We start from the raw sequence: 225 nt of genomic DNA, 5'->3' as shown, positions 1-225 counted from the left end.
CCTTTAGTTTCCTTGTGGTTGGTTGTCGGTAAGGAGAAAGGGGACCAGGGTGTGGCTATGGTTTTTCCTAAAAGAAGGGTAATTTTTCAAGTTAACACAGTGACGTAAGTTAATAAAACTATGAAGACAAGAAATGGGTTGGGTTTTAGGTGGGAAGTTTAAGTAGTTTTAAATTAGGTATCTGAAAATTTTAGACATGCTCAAACACCATAAAAAAATTTATAT

This window comes from Prunus persica, chromosome G1 (genome assembly GCF_000346465.2).
Source record: "Prunus persica cultivar Lovell chromosome G1, Prunus_persica_NCBIv2, whole genome shotgun sequence".
NCBI lineage: Eukaryota > Viridiplantae > Streptophyta > Magnoliopsida > Rosales > Rosaceae > Prunus > Prunus persica.
This window is presented reverse-complemented; position numbering follows the sequence as displayed.